Source organism: Caretta caretta, chromosome 2 (genome assembly GCF_965140235.1).
Source record: "Caretta caretta isolate rCarCar2 chromosome 2, rCarCar1.hap1, whole genome shotgun sequence".
Taxonomy (NCBI): domain Eukaryota; kingdom Metazoa; phylum Chordata; order Testudines; family Cheloniidae; genus Caretta; species Caretta caretta.
The window spans coordinates 252372781-252389332 of record NC_134207.1 but is presented as its reverse complement, the minus strand read 5'-3'; positions in this window follow the sequence as shown (position 1 = coordinate 252389332).

Genomic DNA, 16552 nt, shown 5'->3' with positions numbered 1-16552 from the left:
TTGCTAAATTGTTGTTACAAACACAAATACAGGTGGTTAATAAGAACAAACCAGATTAGAACCTACCAGGGTTTTGTCCCATTTGGTTTTGTTCTAAATACTTTAATGTGTTTTTCATTTCTTCCAATATGATGCCAAGCGAGGGCTGTTCATATCTCAGTTTCCATCATTTCAGCTTTGGGAAACTATTCCTTGTAGCACGAAGTCTGTTTCTCAATCCCAATTCAATAGGGTTTATCAATTTTCCACCACACAATTCCACTCTTTAGTATTGTCTTATGAAAAAGATATTTACACATACTCCTGGGGCAACATTTTCTTTTTGTTGAACCTTTCTTATAAAATGAGGAAACTTTTCTGTCCCTAAGTGCGATGACGCTGTGAATTCAGAAACTGTATTATGTAGAACTAATATTCCAACTTCCCAGAGATGGAACTTGAAATAGCAAAGTGTGTGTGTGTGTGTTTAATATGGTAACAATTTCTCAGGAGCCTTTCCATCCTCTCTAGCCACAAATTCATTTGTTTAGGGTTTTTAATATAATACATGGGAAGCTAAATGAATTTCAAATTGTAATGTTTATGGTTAATTTGAAATCTAGCACTTGTTAGATAATCCTGTTAGTTGCTTGCAAAAACAAGGGACTCCTTGTTGTATAATCAGTAATTATAACAGGCGTTTTATGTTAAATTATACCTAATAGGCAAGACAAAAAGAGGAATGTATTTTCTGATTGAGTTTTATTCGTCTGTAAGAAAGAAAACTCTTGTCTATAGTGAGGAGATTACGGAAATTATCCACCTCGGAAATAAAAGTAATTGGGGATTTTAGACCTGGGGAATTAGGAAGCAAAAATTTGACATTCCTGTAATTTCCTACTAATGAATGTTGCATCCTAAACTCACGTTGGCTTTAATAGTATTACAAAGCTTTATGGCCATTGGATTGATTCAAATCCTTGGGAGCGGCTTTATTCCTGAACAGTCTCAGGCTCAGAGAGTGATCTGTTCATGACACACAAATACATATCAGCTGGGTGTCGAGCCCCTCGCTGAAAAGAAGCGAGAGCGAATGGGTGTCCCAGGCGGGAAGGCGATGAGGAGGTGGAAGGGTGAATTCATTTTCACTGGGAGGACTTTTCCGAGCCAGCCTTCCTGGGCAGGCGTCTTTCCGCCACGGGAGAAGGGTTTAAATACAGAGCGGCCAGGTGCTGGGTCGGAGTCTGGCTCTGGCGAGGTCGTCGCGGATCGATCCGCGCCCACGCGTGTCCCCGGGGGGTGCTGAGGGCACTAAGTTCCCGCCGACTCGACACCAGCCCGTGTCCTGCTGCCTTCCCAGGAGCCAGGCGCTTGTGTGGGTGGAGAGGGGGCGGGGCGGCGGCTGTGCCTTGCGGCCGTTCCCGTGTTTCTGGTCTCCGGCGGCTGCTCTTTGCCCATTCACGGGCTTCGGCCGCAGAGCGGGCGGGGCAGCGGGGAAGGGAGCGAGACGGAGAAAGCCGGCTTCCAGCCCAGGCTTGCAGCAGGGCAGGACTGCTATTTTGAAAGCGGGCTGTGCCCTCTGGGGTGCAGGATCTGAGGGTCAAGTGTCACTTCCTCTCTCAGTCAATCTCCAATATTCCTCGTAATGTTTTTAAATGGGTGAATTCATTACACAGGGACCTGTGAATGGGGCGAGGAATCCATCGCGATGGTCAATCAATAGCGTCCGCTGATGGTTCATTTTGCACAGCGGAATATGATGGTGTGAGACCGGAAAGAGGAGTACTGGGGGGGAGCTAATCAATGTTGTTTTGCTTCCCCCCCCCCCCAAGGTCATTGTAACGTGTGGGGGCAATAAAGAAATTGTCCTTTTCATTCCCTGGGTGTAAATGGTTTTACACAAACCCTGGGAAATACGATTCGCTGAGGAAGTTGGTTACACCAGAAATACTGTTTCTACTAACACACCCTGGGCTCCGGGAGACCCCAGCTGGAACCGCAGATTCGTCTACGGTGTCCCAGAGCCCCTATTTTGTTCTCAGTGAAATAGCCGGACTGGCGATTGCCTAGGCTCCCTTGCAAAACGAACGGGTTCGCATTTCCGAGTTGAAACCGCCCTAAAGATGCGAATGTGAAAGGAGCAGGGCTGCCGGAGGAACTGTGAAGAACGTAGGCGTTGTGTCGGACTACTTTAGATCACGCATAGAAACGAGATCCCTCTTTATTTAAAGGTCAGGTGTTTGGGTTTAATCCTGTCCAGAAAGGTATGCACAGGGCACACCGTCATCTCTTAATGGAATAGAAAAAGTGGCGTTAGATGAAGGATAGGTTGCCAAAATGTATCAGACTAGTTCCTCAGTGTACACCTACTCATTACCTGACTCCGAATTTCTTGTTCTGCTCTATTCTGTGGGCTTTAATCAGAACCTTTAATGCCTCCGTTGTTTCTTTGACGGTTTATTTCACCCTTTGCTTAATCAAAACATCCAGCATCAGACTAGTCAGTGACCCCCTAGGGAAGTGCCTGGCCAGTAAAAAATGTTTCCTTCTAGTGCAAATAAATAAATAAATAAACCCTAATGACGCTGGAACCATCAAGACTCGTCATTTCACTTACAGAGTGAACCCAACCTACCTATAACGAAAAGAAACATGACCATGTCTGTTCAACCAGGAGCCTTGGACCGACAATTTATTAGGTGTGTAAATATCCTTCCACACGCCTAAGAATCTGTTTCTACACACTGCAGAAAGAGTGGCTTGTGCCTATATAGTATAAGCAGAAAGTTAACTGTACACGGCCATCGGTTATTCTTATCCTGCCTCGGGACCTAGAGCAACGAGACATACTGGGAAGATTAAAAACCGCCCCCACGCCCAACTTTTGTTCAGTACTGGCTTTGGGGGTAAAATGGTTTCCTTTTGGCATCTCAGTTGAATGTAGGGAATCAGCTGTGTTGTGAAACGTTTAGAACAGATCAGAGTCTGTTCTTCACCTTCCAGGAAAACCTTGACGGGAATGCTGAAGGCAACTCAGGAAAAATTCACGACTCATGTTGTAACTACCTGTAGTTTGACTTTGCCAGTGGCTTACTCCCAAAACACCGCGCATGCATTTGTTGTCGTGACCATGGTAGGATAACCCTCAGTGTTGCAATGCACAGACTGATAAGGCTGAGCCAGCACCTTGAGCCACGCGAAGACATTTAATATCCCAGGAGTTATATTAAACTGTTCCAGGAAGCAGTTTAAAAATGAATGTATTTCGTTTTCAGCTACATGCAATGTAATAAAGTATTCACTTCAATACTCAGAGTATTAGTTAATTATTTGTGGATCAGAGCATCTGGGTATACATTATTTTGACCTCTTACAACTTCCACTTGTTTACTAACATTATTATTTATTCTTTCGTATATTGTGGCTTTATTTAATTAATTGAAAATACGAATAGTGTGTTTCCTAACGTAAAACAAACCAAGAAAAAAATCTATTCCTTATACCATTCTCAGTAACTTACGTTACATAACTGATCTGTACTAAAGACAATAAATCATTTGTTTCACCTTATAGGAATTGATCTGTATTTATAGTCCTAGTAGTGTATGATCAATTGAAAGGCACTACTCTTTGTAACTTTTTTGAATCTTAAAATTATTCTTTCATTAGCCATTCCTAAAAATGTGACACTGTTTAAACGTCAGAGTTATTGTAAATACGGTTAATCAAATAGACCCTTGAGGAAATCTCGCTCTATAAACATACAATCTGGTCCTTTAAACATGTCTACAATCAGAAAATCTAATTAAAAACTAATAGGAGTGCCATGTTTTGTTAATTTTTCTAACTGCCTGTATAAATCGCTGAACCAAGCTTTTTCTCCTGCGAAGCAAGTTCATTTCATTTTTTACATATTAGATGGGATATTTCTCTGCCTGCCAGCATTTCAAACATGATGTGTCCGGATGGGAAGCAAATGTTGTTTCAGCAGGAAAGTAGTAATAACAAACCCATTTATGCAAGCACATTAGAGCAGGAGGAATCATGCCTGTTAGTTAAAATTTTTGAGCCAGAAAATTAAAAACAAATATTTAACTTTGCAATTTTGAACCCCTGGCTGCGACTGCTGTTAAACTTTTACAGTGCATATTCAATGAATTAAACCCAATCTATATACTAGCCCAGGGAAATGGTTTGAAGGCAATTTAAAACAAAAAATAAGAGTTTGAATCAATTCCTTTCTACAATACGTAGGGGATCCATAAAGGACAATAGCTGATTTGTATGTAACTTTGTCAAGGGGTGACTTGTTCTTTAATCATCTCGGCGACCGTGTTGAAAACCCACAACAACTGAATGTGTTAGAGAATGTTGTATCTGTGAGCGTCGTTTAATGGGTTTTCACGAGGGTACGAAGGACAGGCGTGTGAGACTGAGCGTCGCCGAGGCGCACAGAGGTTTTGTTCGCAAAGGAAGCGTTATGCCCAGGCAAGGGCGAGCAATAAAACCATTGCTCGGCAGAGAAGTGTACCTTATCTGCCCTCATTGCTGCTTAGTTGTGACTATTGCTAGATTGACTCCTTCTTATTGCATTGCCACGCACCGATCGTAATCCCCACTGATAATTTTTCTCTCTGCCAAGGACACGGACGGGCTGGATCACAGCTGGAAAAGAGCAATATTGCTAGAAGCCAGTGGGAGTCAAGTACAAACCCCCAGCCAGGCTGCCCGCGCAAAGATCATACCAAAAGGGATGTGAGGAGTCACATTCCTTCCGTTCTGGGCTAACCTTACAAGCCCCACGTTTGCCTTTTTCCCGTTTACCCCGCCTGAGAGTGTAACGTGCTTTCAAAATCAAGCATGCCTCTCTAGAGTCATTTATTGGGTCAAAATTTTGGTTATTGTTCGGGTTTTTTTAAAAAAAACTGTATCTTGATTCCCCTCAAGCTAAACTGAAAAGGGCACCGTTTGGTTTGAGGGAAATCCAAATAAAGATTTTATTTTTATTGCAGAACAATACTTATAATGTTGACCCATGTTTCCTGCCATTTTTTCACATGTAACTGTGAAGGTTTGGGTTTTTTTTTAACCCAATCGGTAAAAGAATAGTGAAATCTGCTCTAATTTCCTTAGCCCTGTCCGTCTGCTGACCAACCATACTGGAATCGGATTAGTCAGGATTCGAATCACAGAAAGGATTCTTCTGTTCCTTTCTTTGTTCTAGTAATATCCGTTTCCAGGCCAATAACTCATAGCTGTGGGTAGGAGAGGCCGATTGGACTTTGGGCCTAATAGAACCTGCCTGATGCTGGGAATCTCAATTCTTGTGTTTAAAAAAGAGAAAGAACAGGACAGTGTCTTCCACAAAATATGGGAGAGGACAGAAAATGTCCTGTATAATCATGATTTATCCATAAGCACATCATCACCTTGCGATTCAGACGAGGCTTGGTGCTTGTGTAGGCGTGCAGGATGGGGGTGTATCCACGCAGTGCGGATATATGTGCAGATATGTTCATTTTAACGTGTGTAGATCGATGTACATGTATTTGTATGTAAGCTATATTCAACTATCGCAGTTAGGAGCCAGTGTCATGAGAGACAGACAAATAGATTCGTTTGTCGTGTTTATTTAGTGTTCATAGATAGATATACTCTATAAGGAAATGATCAACCGTCATGATGTCTGCTTTACCCCCCAGTTTCTACCCAGCCCATCTCAGTTCCCCAGTAGCTGAGGCCTGTCAGGTATTCGCACATGTAACACTAGGCTCAGGTAGGGTATTGTGACCGTTAGCTGCGATAGAGACACACGTCAATCACTGGCCCCTAGATGGACTGACAGACAAATATCCGGCCCGGCCGGATTGACCACAGCCAGCTCTGACACTTGCCCCAGCTCCTGCAATGTGCGAACTCCCAGGGATACAGAAGCTGAGAGCAGAGAAAATTAAAATGTCACGAATAGTATTGAACTTGGAGCCAGATAGCAGAGACGTGACTGAAGCTAAAGCTCCTCAAGGATTTTCTGGCTTAAAGATACAGGTATCTCCGGAAAGTGGACCAGAGAGATGCAAGCCCTTTCTCCAAACCTTGCCTGAAGAGATGTAAAGCTTTAAAATAAAATTAAAATGCCAAGCAAGCAGTGCAGGTCAATGGACTCAAATTGCGCCAGATTTGCTCGCACCCAGGCAGAGCAGGGAGGTGAGTGAAGGTGTAATAATACAAATTCCCAGCATTGTGCCCAGTGATTATTGATTTATTTTTACAAGAAGCGATCAAGCGTGAGTTTGCAAACTAAGTCAGTTATAAAAATGAAATCAGCAAGAGTTGGTGGGGAAAGACAAAGAGGCATCACCTTGCTCGACTTCCACAGGTCCTGCCAGGTAAAATCAAAATGGAAAAGACTTTTCTTTCCTTGGCCTTGATGAGTTTCAACTAAACTAATCACCAAGGGGCCCACCAACGACAGTGCACGAGATACACCAGGCAAAGCACAGCAGCACAAACCGAACAAACACACTTAGACAACAATTAAATGGTAGAAAGTAAACACAAAACAAACTGCCGCTCACAGCACATTCCTTTGATCAGCTTCGAAGCAATCTTGTTTGTATTTAAATCATGCAATCTACACTCTGTGTGTACATACAATTCATTGTTGTTAACGTATCTTCTTCCCTGCCAATCTACCCTGTTCATATTTTCAAGTCGATTTGTTAACAGGGCTGATCTCACAACAAAGCATTGAGGTTACAGCAGGGTTCCCACAAGCACACCAGGTTTTACCTGCAACCTAAAACAAGCTTCCAGTGACCACTACTAAATACAGAGTTTTAGAAAAGGTGATCAATGCTATTCACTGAACGTGACTTATTTAAGTGGGTAGTTTATCTGCCTCAGTTATTCTTGTTGATTTTTCTCTTGACACTATTGTATTAGTGTGTAAATTTCATGTGACGTAATGTTCTAGTTTCTCTTAGATCTTGAAAAACTTGACTTTAAAGCCCAGTGATTCCTGCTCGGTAAGGCTTCAACTTTTTCCAGTCTTTGTTGTTCATTATAAATCATTGTTTAAATTTCCCTTACAGACAACGATTTGTTCAAGACAAGGGTATACGTAGTCTGCTGAAACCGAGAACCTGGGCAAGAAGAAAATAAAAAGGGCAAGGAAACACATTCCTTTCATAGATTTCAGAGTAGCAGCCCTGTTAGTCTGTATTCGCAAAAAGATTTATTTGAGCATAAGCTTTCCTGAGCTACAGCTCACTTCATCGGATGCATAGTATTCCTTTCATAGTAACCAAACTCCTACTTTGTTGCCTTTTTTCATCCAGATAATCCGCTCCTTAACTGCGCTGAAGCTCGTAAGGTTTGTTTTTTTTAATGGCGGGGGGTTGGTTTTAGAGGTTTTTTAAAACCAACTTTTTTTTTTTGTTTAAAAAAGGAAGTCGCCGCTGAAAAAGCCTGGTTCATTCATTTATTTTTTGGGGAATTGCTCTTCCTGTCCTTACATCGAGGGAACGCCAGGGGGCAAGAGGCGTTAACAAAGGCCTGGAAAACCGAAGCCTGGTTTTTCTCCATCAAATAGGTTATTACACATTACAGTGGTAGAAGTCGTTTTTGCAAGGTTATAGCCGTTTCAAATGCCACACAAAAATCTTATCTAATCGTGCACCTCTTGAGCCCAACAAACACTGTCTGACAAATAACACAACCGGGCAGAAACAGTATTTAAAATAAAGGTAAAGAATGGCGGCATTATTTAACCTAGCCATTAATCCTACTTACCTTGCTTATATTTTGGCCTAATCCTATTTTCTCCATGCATTCTAATGACTGTGAAATGACACATTTTGTTCTTCTGGCGGACGTTTTAGGTGACACATATATTGTTTGCGCTTTTCCTTTCGCCAGAGGTAGAGAAGCTGGGATCTGTTCCTAGGGCAATGTCGGTGCAAACTGGACGCCTTAGAAGTTATACAGGCTGCAAGGCTAGACAGATTCCAAATGAAACCACTCAAGGGAAACTTCACTGGAGACAAAACCACATTCAATTTCCTGACTCCTACTTTCCTCCCAGGGCTATTTATTTGGGCAATCGCATGTTAAATAAATGAAATAGGCAATTAAATACCCTTCACACCAGGTCATAAGATTCTTTCAGGATCTTTTTTATTTTATTTTGTTGCTTAAATAAACTATTTGGGAGGCGATTACGTATATACATGTCTCCAAGTCTGGCTTGGCAACTGGTGCATTACATTGCTTATGAATTTTACGGACTGTTTATGCCATTAAGGCAAAGTATTGCTTCTATCTTTCATCTTGTCAAACCTTCCCCTTTTCCAGTTCCCCCCCAAAATGTCTGAGAGTTGGGGTGTGCACCGCTATCAGAGATTTCACTGGAGACGGAGACAAACCTTTTCAAATAACAACCAGATGGCAAAATACCATGATCACTCTCCCCCCCCCCCCCCCCGCCCCAAGAGCAACGTTTGTAATACTTCTGCCTGGCATTTCATTTCATTATTTATTTCTAACAAATCCGCAGGCTGTGTATCATCTCTCTTTGAAATGCCATGAACTTGGTGTTTTAAATCGAACCAGCCTGGGTTGTTTTTTTTTTAGTTGCAAAACAATGGAGATTGTCAAAGGGCCCTGGGTTCGCTTTTCTGCGTGTTCACAAAGCGTTAAAGCTTTATCGAACAAAACGGCTCTGTCTGACCCCTGCCAGACAAAAGGCAACTTCCATTTTCTTCCACAGAAAGAGAGGGGCAGAGACAGAGAGCAAATGTACAGTACTAAGTGAGAGGGCATGAAAGCCCAGCTCCGAGGTGCGGGAAGAGCCTTATCAGCCTCAGGTCAGGGCTTCGAGGTGGGGGTCTTTTCATTTTACAGCAGAGCGGATGAGACCAAGCCCAGGTTTAAACTCTCTTGTGTCTCTAGGGAAGCTACCTGGCTCCTTCTCCTCCCAGTCCTTGAACCGGGCCAAGGCTGCCTCAGAGCTACAAACCTTATTAGTTCCGGAGTCTTTAACTTCGTCTATTTTGCTGCTGTAATTGGCCTAATTAAGGTCAATGGAAAATGGCGCCAAAGCAAAGCACCCCCTGAAACTGACAGCTCCGCACGCCAGCACCTGGTCCGTTGGTTTACTTGCAACCCGAACTTGCCTTTTCACCCCTTCCTAGCGGCTCCCACCCAGAGTAAAGGGGCCGGCCGGGGCCCCCCAGCGTCCCTCGGGGATTCCTGGACACTCCTCTCCCCGTAGCTCATCCCAGGCGGCTGGCCCTTAGGGTGGCGGGAGGTGTGGACGCGTTTCTCTGGGATGTGTCAATCACAGGGGTTGATTTGCTTAGCGCCTCGATGTGCGTGTGATGTACGGCACAGGATCATGTCACTTCCCTCCTACCGGGCACCCAGCCCACTGCGAAAGGACTTTCTCCCCTAACACAGAGGCTGCCGCAGTGGCCCTGGAGCCAGCTTCTGTGTGTTACATCCTCGTGGCTGTATTTTAGGGGAGATCGTGTTTCCTTAGGCTGATCATCAGGTAACGATACGAATGAAGGGAAATAGTGTGTGTGAAGATAGATCTGTGCAATGTCTGGGTGCATTTTGTCACCACGAATATCCCCATACCATGTCACACCACACACACAGTTTGTCTTGCTCTCACACGCAGCGCAAGGTATCACGCACACTGTCTGCTCTGACTCACGCACCTGCACGGTGTCTCTCTCACACCCCCCGTGTCAGAGGGGCTGGCGGGCGTGTGTTTCCTTGGGGCAAGGCTCAGCGACTCCTGCCATGTGCCCAGGCCCCGGGGCGGGGAGCTCGGTGCTGTCTGCCCAGAGCCGGCCGGCCGTCCCGGCCCTGAGGCTCGCTTCCCACTTACTGACCCGTGCAGGGCCCCGGCTGATCCTCAGCAGAGACGCCCCGCGCCCTTTGCGGCTCAGCTCCACAAAGCCGGCACAAGGTCAGCGGGCCGAAAGCGAGTTTCTTAATGAGTAGCCGCCGCCACCTCGCCCCCGGGCCGGCGGCACCGGGCCAGTCGAGGTAAGTGGGGGCCCCTAGCCCGGAGGCAGATCCCACCCGAGCAGCCCCACGCTGCGGCTCTTTAACAGACAGGCTGAGCCCCACCCTTGCCCCCCCGTCGCTTATCCGGGGGTGACCCCAAATCCGCGCAGCAGCACATTGCACATTTTGTTACTCTCAGGTGCCACGTAGCAACAGCAACCACGCGGCGCGGTTCTCACGGGCTTGCGGAGTGTGCTCCGGCGGGGAGGGGGCTGCTTGTGCTGGGAGATCTGCGGGGGCGGATGGATGCTCTCACATTCCGATCACTGAACACTGCGACCAGGTAGGTCACTGCAGTCTAGATGGATCCAAGTGCTGTGGTTTTGTGATTGTGCCTGTGATAATGCAAAGGACCCTCTCCGGTAACAAACAATAGACTCAGCGCACCTTTCTCTGCAGAGTGGCTTATTTAATAGTTGTAAAACCGGTGTCTTTTACCAATGTCTCATCACACAAGAACTAGGGGCCACCAAATGAAATGAATAGGCAGCAGGTTTAAAACAAACAAAAGGAAGTATTTCTTCACACAGCCCACAGTCAACCTGTGGAACTCCTTGCTAGAGAATGTTGTGAAGGCCAAGACACTAACAGGGTTCAAAAAAGAACTAGATACACTCATGGAGGACAGGTCCATCACTGGCTATTAGCCAGGGTGGGCAGGGATGGTGTCCCTAGCCTCTGTTTGCCAGAGGCTGGGAATGGGCGACAAGGAATGGATCACTGATGGTTACCTGGTCTGTTCATTCCCTCTGCGGCGCCTGGCATTGGCCACTGTTGGAAGACAGGATACTGGGCTAGATGGACCTTTGGTCTGACCCAGTATGGCCGTTCTTATGTTCTTATAATTTAAGTCACTTGTCCCAGTTGTTTCTGTTTCATTCTTAGTACTAGGTTTGTTTCCACACTGTTCAGAGGGTGAGGGTGTATTTCTTTAGATTTTTAATTGGTGGAGGGACAAGGAAATCAGTGCATCACAACTGTCAATCTCTGTAATTCCATTTAATTTTTAGGAAAGGGGGGACTATCTAAACAGAGATTATTTCCATTGGGAGAACTTGTGGCTAATTCTTGGTGTTTGGTTTACAGTCTTTAAAAGGCAAAAGGGGGGGGAGGCGGGGGGGGGGGGGGAAGCATGGTAGTGTTGGTGCAGTGGGACGGGAGTTTCCCCATCTGTGTTCTCCACCGCTACTTTCAGGTCTTGCAAACAACCTGCCTGAAAGGCGACCCAACAGCTGACCAGCAGCAGGTCAACACCCCGGCACCAAAAGCCACCGAGCAGCAGGGTATTCCCCCCCCCCCCCCCACATACAGCTCCCACGAGTCCAAAGAGATGGCTCGTAAAAAGTGGCCTGTAGATCTCACTTCAGCAGCTCCACCCCAGCAACTTCCCAGCCGTCAGCCTGGCTTCCTAAGGCGGCTTCTAAAGCAAAGCAACCGGGCGGGAAACCAGCAAATAACAAGCAAACCCCAAAGGAAAGCAGCGCCACCGGCAAGCGCGCGCGCCACAGGTCATTCGCTCTTCTCGCGCCAGTCCAACGAGGCGCCGGCTGCGCGCTCGCTGCAACCCACAGCTCAAAACACAGAAGCAAATACCCGGGGCTGGAAAGAGTCTCCTGCCAGAGGAGGGCCAGCTCCCGGCACACGCGTGCAAATAACAAGAGCCGGCAGGGCTGGGACCTGTGCAGTCCTGCAGCGTGGCCGGGGCTGAGTCCCAGGCTTTGCACAGTCACCCCCGAGTCCCATTGAGGCTCTGGTGCCATCTCCCGGATTGGCGGGGGGGGGGGGCCTGCACTTCCTCACTTCACTGCAAGAAGAAAAGGAGTACTTGTGGCACCTTAGAGACTAACCAATTTATTTGAGCATGAGCTTTCGTGAGCTACAGCTCACTTCATCAGATGTTTACCGTGGAAACTGCAGCAGACTTTATATACACACAGAAATCATGAAACAATACCTCCTCCCACCCCACTGTCCTGCTGGTAATAGCTTATCTAAAATGATCAACAGGTGGGCCATTTCCAGCACAAATCCAGGTTTTCTCACCCTCCACCCCCCCACACAAATTCACTCTCCTGCTGGTGCTAGCCCATCCAAAGTGACAACTCTTTACATAATCAAGTCGGGCTATTTCCTGCATAGATCAAGGTTTTCTCACATCCCCCCCACCCCCATACACACACAAACTCACTCTCCTGCTGGTAATAGCTCATCTAAACTGACCACTCTCCAAGTTTAAATCCAAGTTAAACCAGAACATCTGGGGGGGCGGGGGTAGGAAAAAACAAGAGGAAACAGGCTACCTTGCATAATGATTGGTTAGTCTCTAAGGTGCCACAAGTACTCCTTTTCTTTTTGCGAATACAGACTAACACAGCTGTTCCTCTGAAACCTGTCACTTCACTGCGGGGGCCAGGGGGAGGGGGGGAGATCAGTCTGGGTCGCCGTGAAACCACCCCGCCCCCAACACACACCCATTCCTGGAGCAAAAGAAATTCCGCCTCTTCTGTAAATGAGGGCAGCGGCTGCCGAGTCCTCCCCCGGCCCAGCCTCTGGATGGGTGGGGTAGAGGCAGGGGCCCAGGGGAGCCAAGACAGCGGAGTTGGAGGGGCAGGAGGGGATCCCTTCCCTTTGGGCTTAGCCAGTAGTCAGCCAGGGGCTGCCAACCTTTCTGTGCTATTACCCCGCAGGTGGCTGGAGTTCAGCACGAGGGGCTGGGGCTGGAACCATGCCTTCCCCTCCTGCTGCTCTCACGCCGTCCCCTCGGTCCGGCACAGCCGTGAAGCAACTCTCCTCCTCTCCCGACAGAGGGCGCAGTGCCTCCTAACCCCCCTTCCCCTTTCCAGCCAGGGTGGACAGCAAGGGGTGATATTTTTAATGGATTTTTTTTAAAATTAAATTTGAACTTGACAACCTAGGCTAAGGCCCAAACTCATTATAATCTGCTCAAATCCTCTCTGTTAAATACAAACATGATATTAAGCAGTATATGTTCGCTGTCAAGTTTTAAAGAAAGTCTAACCACTCAACTGGTGGAAGTCACTGGCTAGGCACCTGGAGCCAGAGTCTGTTGATGTGTTAAACTAGCTTTTCACAGAGGTTGCCTCTTTTGCAGGCAGAGAGAATATTTTCTTAACTTCACTTTATGCAACTAGATCAGTTCAATAACTAATTCATTCACAGTTAAAAAATCAATTAGGAGTTGAAAAAGCAGGAAAGGTTGTCTTCCTCTTCCAAACTCTGAATAATAAAAATTTGGTGTGAGAGGACCAGATCTACTAATTCTAAAATCTTGAAGGACATGGTGACCAGAAACAATCTGTTCAGTTCCCTAATGACAGACACTTTCTTTGTTTAATAAATCAGTTATTTTTAATTGCAAAACATGTTTTGATAAACTTTTTGCTAAACTTATTTTTTCCTTATGTTTTCAGCACATCTAAGGTAGTTCTATTTAATGATTAAAACAATTAAAATGCTGGTTTTGTGTATTTTAATTTAATTTGAATTGGCACCGAGCCAGAGCCTGATACAAATTACAAGTAACAAATTAATGATCATCTAGTAAATAAGAAATGTTCTAAAATAATAAAAAATGTAAACATTAAGAAACTGAATAAATGTATATTAAACCACATAATCGCTTAAATAAATATGTATAGATATAGTATATCTTCCTGGTTAGCAAAAAAGTACCAATTTTAGTGTAGAGGCTCTATTTAGTTGCAAATCAACAAGTTTTAATGATTACCAACCAACTAAAAGCAATAATTCTTTAGCAAAATAACTAGTACAAATGGAAAACATGATTAAAATCAATGATTTAAATTAAGGTCTCCAGCTAACTGATTTAAATCAGAATTCAAATCTGTGATTGAAATCAATCCACCATTTCTTGCTCTAAGCCCCAGCTATACATTGCCCCTTCGCGGAGCACCCTAGGAATTCATGGCTCCATCAGTCTTCCACACAACTCTGAGCCCCAGGGCATTCCCCAAATAGCTCCAGAGACCCATGTGGGACCACATAAGCTCAAGCCCACTGCCCACAAATCAATCTGCCTATCTATGTATCTATCTTAGGTTCTTATATGGCCCCTATTACTGTAAAAAGAAAAGGAGTACTTGTGGCACCTTAGAGACTAACCAATTTATTTGAGCATGAGCTTTCGTGAGCTACAGCTCACTTCATCGGATGCATACCGTGCAGTTTCCACGGTATGCATCCGATGAAGTGAGCTGTAGCTCACGAAAGCTCATGCTCAAATAAATTGGTTAGTCTCTAAGGTGCCACAAGTACTCCTTTTCTTTTTGCGAATACAGACTAACACGGCTGTTACTCTGAACCCTATTACTGTAGTAACTGAGTGCCTCACAATGGTTAATGTAAATATCCTCACTACACCCCTGCAAGGTAGAGAAGTATTATGATCCCTGTTTGCAGAAGGGTAACTAAGGGATGCCCAAGGTCACACCGCTTGTCAGCCTCAGAGCTCTGGGATGCACTGCCCCATGCACTATGTTACAAGGCAGCCTTCAGCCCTGAGGGGGGGATGCTCTGTACTGTAACCCTCAACCCCACCCCTAAATCCCATAAATCCATTCCTACTGCAGCAGGTCCCAGGATGCACTGCTGTATAAGCATCAATCCCAGACCTGGGCATGCTTCCCTCTGAGTCCAATCCAGAACTGCATAGGGGGGCACTGTGCTGCAAGAAATGCTATTTTTAGATGACATCAAACCTAGGGCCAGTGGTGATTAAAGATCCCACTTGAAACCAGTCCGTCCTGTTACATTCTGCCTACCAAAACTGCCCTTGCAGACTTCATTGGCTAGTACTATTCTCCACAAACTGCCCTTAGCTGTTCTGTAGTGTTGGTGTGCACTGTAAAAAAGGCTGCCTTAGAGGTGGCTGTATTTTATGAATGGATAGATGTATCCTTGCAGAGAGTTTGTAAAATGTCTCTAGTGCTTTGGGATCTTTGGCTGGAAAGTGCTATGCATTTTGTTATTAGGATTAGCAATTTTGGATCAAATCCTGCAATTCCTGCACATGCAAAAAATCCCAGGGGCACGTTCAGCTGCAGCTGTATTGACTTCAGTGGAGCTTCTCAGATTTCAAAGGGAGACGAATTTGGCCCCCCCATTAATGTCAATGGGAGTTTTGCATGACAAAATCAGTGGTATTTGGCCTGTTATTATTTTTCTTCCTTTGGAATTCCCTCAACTTTTGTCATCCTCTATATACATTGGGCCAAATCCTGCCATTAGCTATACCTGTAACTCCTTGTGCTTCCCCAGGCTTAACTGAGGTAGACCTTGTCCTGTTGTCTGTACACATTAGACTGATAATATTCAGCATTGGCAAACAATGCTTCACTCTATTAACTGTTTTATTTTATTGCCGATATCCATATTGATTTTCAATCCAGCTCATGCAATGTTCATTTCCAACTCTTAAACTGCTCCCCTCGGGTGAGTGCTCGTGCATATACTGTAGCCACAGCACCTATTTGCTCTATGTTTAGGATCCTGGGCTCACTGGGCTGGGGAGGAGAGGGAAGGGGGTTGTGTGGAGGACTGCAGCTCTGGGATCTGGGGAAGGAGGAGGTTGTGTGGACTCATTCAACATTTTTCACAGAAGAGAATTCCCGTTTTTTGACCCGCCCTACTCCATCACTCAGGCAAAGAGTCCCACTGATGTTAAAGGCCACGTATATGGTAGTGAAGTATTCTTAGCACTGGTTTGCTTTTTAAATAGTTTTTAATAAACAGCTTCCTAGCCTCCCAGTGAGGCACCATCTCATTACATGGAGCTGACATGTATTCCAGTGATAAATAACATTGACCCAGATCACATCCCCTAGATCTGCATGTAGATTTGCCCCCTTTCATGTGGAAGGGGGGCTCGGCTGCCTCTGTGATACTGTCTCTCCCCAGCAGCCATGGGAGTATAGAATCAACATGCTTGGGAAGAGTATAGAATCAACAGGCCAGGGGGAATGAGTGAGCAGATCAGGGAGCAACGGAGAGCCAGGCTGTACTATCTTTTCCAAGAAATGCCCCTTCATACTAAGATCCTATGGGAGACGGTTTGCACCAGAGCTGATGTGGACACTCAGGGCCTTTGCACAGGTGGTATTGGCTTCCTTTGGTTCCTTCAGAGTCTGCCAGATTTGGGAATGAACCCAGTGGCCTTTTCCAGGGAGGGCAAACTCCATCCCTCAGTGGGATGATGTGGGTGATCTTCCTGAGAGGATCCTCATGGAGAATTCCCTTTCCAGAGCCCTCTGCTATGAGATGATCTGTGCCATGGGAAATCAGTCCAGTTACACTTCCTTAGTCTATCGTATGTGATATACTGCAACATCAAATCCCCTATAGAAATCTTGCTCACCTCCATTTTATTTAGAAAGGTTGAAAGAACTGTCAAACACAACTCTGATGGAGAAAATAACTTTACATGGGTGAGAAATAAAGAAAATTCCTTAAAATCTGA